We start from the raw sequence: 2,544 nt of genomic DNA, 5'->3' as shown, positions 1-2,544 counted from the left end.
ATGTGGAAGGCGTTCGTTCATCTAGCACCAAGGGAATGGGTTGCAAGAGTAACTTTTTTAGGTTTCTCAGTCTGTTTTCTAGTGCCGGTTTGAAGTCCCTGCAGTTTACACTGTAATACCGAGTTGGAGCTAGTACCTCTCCATATATATGTATGGAGTGAAGTTTGCACCTGAAAAGAAACTTTGTGTTCCCAGCAAGCTAGGGGAAGGACGGCTTTCACACACACTTATCTCTCAGAACTGAACATGTGGTGAGACATTCGTTCATCTAGCACCAAGGGAACGGGTTGCAGGAGAAAATTTTACTCTGGTTTATCAGTCTGTTTCCTAGTGCCTGTTTGAATTTCCTGCAGTTTTCACTGTAAAACCGACTTGGAGCCAGTACCAAGCCACATATATATATGGAGTGAAGTTTGCACCAGAATAGAAACTTTGTTTTCCCAACAAGCTAGGTGAAGAACGGCTTTCACATACACTTATTTCTCACAACGGAACATGTGGAGAGACTTTCGTTCATCTAGCACAAATGGAAGGTGTTGCAGGAGAAACTTTTACTCTGGTTTCTCAATCTGTTTCCTAGTGACGTTTTGTGGTTCCTGCAGTTTTCACTGTAAAACCGAGTTGGAGCTAGTACCTCCCCATATATATGTACGGAGTGGAGTTTTCAACTTAAAATAAACTTTGTGTTCCCAACTAGATATGTGAAAAACGGGTTTCACACACACTTATCTCTTAAAACTGAGCATGTGGAATGACGTTCGTTCATCTAGCACAAAGTATCATTTGGCAGGAGAAAATTTACTCTGGTTTCTCAATCTGTTTCCTAGTGCTGTTTGAGGTTCCTGCATTTTTCACTGTAAAACCGAGTTGGAGCTAGTACCTCCCCATATATTTGTATGGAGTCGAGTTTGCAACTAAAAAGAAACTTTCTGTTCCCAAAAAGCTTGGTGAAGGACGGCTTTCACACACACTTATCTCTCAGAACTGAGCATGTGGAGAGAAGTTCGTTTATCTAGCACCAAGGGAACAGGTTGCAGGAGAAATTATACTCTGGTTTCTCAGTCTGTTTCCTAGTACCTGTTTGAAGTTCCTGCAGTTTTCACTGTAAAACCCAGTTGGAGCTAGTACCTTCCTTATATATGTATGGATTGGAGTTTGCAACTGACTAGAAATTTTGTTTAACCAACAAGCCAAGTGAAGGACGGCTTTTACACACACTTATCTCAGAACTGAGCATGTGGGGAGACGTTCGTTCATCTAGCAACAAGGGAACGAGTTGCAGGAGAAACTTTTACTCTGGTTTATCAGATTGTTTCCTAGTGCCTGTTTGAAGTTCCTGCAGTTTTCACTGTAAAAACGATTTGGTGCTAGTACCAACCCATATATATTTATGGAGTGGAGTTTGCACCAGAATAGAAACTTTGTGTTCCCAACAAGCTAGGTGAAGAACGGCTTTCACATACACTTATTTCTCACAATGGAACATGTGAAGAGACTTTCGTTCATCTAGCACAAAAGGAAGGGTTTGCAGGAGAAACTTTTAATCTGGATTCTGAGTCTGCTCCTATTGCCGGTTTGAAGTTCCTGAAGTTTTCACTGTAAAACCGAGTTGGAACTAGTACCTCCCCATATATATGTATGGAGTGGATTTGGCAATTGAAAAGAAACTTTGTGTTCCCAACAAGCTAAGTGAAGGAAGGCATTCACACACACAAATCTCGGAACTGAGGTTGTGGTGAGACGTTCGTTCATCTCGCAAAAAGGGATCATTTTGCAGGAGAAATTTTACTCTGGTTTCTCAGTCTGTTTCCTAGTGCCATTTTGAGGTTCCTGCAGTTTTCACTGTAAAACAGAGTTGGAGCTAGTACCTCCCCATATATATGTACGGAGTGGAATTTGCAACTTAAAATAAAATTTGTGTTCCCAACAAGGTATGTGAAGAAAGGCTTTCACACACACTTATCTCTCAAAACTGAGCATGTTGAATGACGTTCGTTCATCTAGCACAAAGTATCATTTGGCAGGAGAAAATTTACTCTGGTTTCTCAGTCTGTTTCCTACTGCCGTTTTGAAGTTCCTGCAGTTTTCACTGTAAAACCGAGTTGGAAATAGTACCTCCCTATATATTTGTATGGAGTCGAGTTTGCAACTAATAAGAAACTTTCTGTTCCCAAAAGCATAATGAAGGACGGCTTACACACACACTTATCTCTCAGAACTGAGCATGTGGAGAGAAGTTCGTTTATCTAGCACCAAGGGATCAGGTTGCAGGAGAAATTTTACTCTGGTATCTCAGTCTTTTTCCTAGTGCCTGTTTGAAGTTCCTGCAGTTTTCACTGTAAAACCAAGTTGGAGCTAGTACCTTCCCTTATATGTGTATGGATTGGAGTTTGCAACTGAAAAGAAATTTTTTTTTAACCAACAAGCCAAGTGAAGGACGGCTTTCACACACACTTATCTCAGAACTGAGCATGTGGGGAGATGTTCATTCATCTAGCAAATAGGGAACGGGTTGCAGGAGAATCTTTTACTCTTGATTCTCAT

The sequence above is a fragment of the Camelus ferus genome, chromosome 13, assembly GCF_009834535.1.
Source record: "Camelus ferus isolate YT-003-E chromosome 13, BCGSAC_Cfer_1.0, whole genome shotgun sequence".
NCBI lineage: Eukaryota > Metazoa > Chordata > Mammalia > Artiodactyla > Camelidae > Camelus > Camelus ferus.
Note: the sequence above shows the minus strand (reverse complement) of the source record.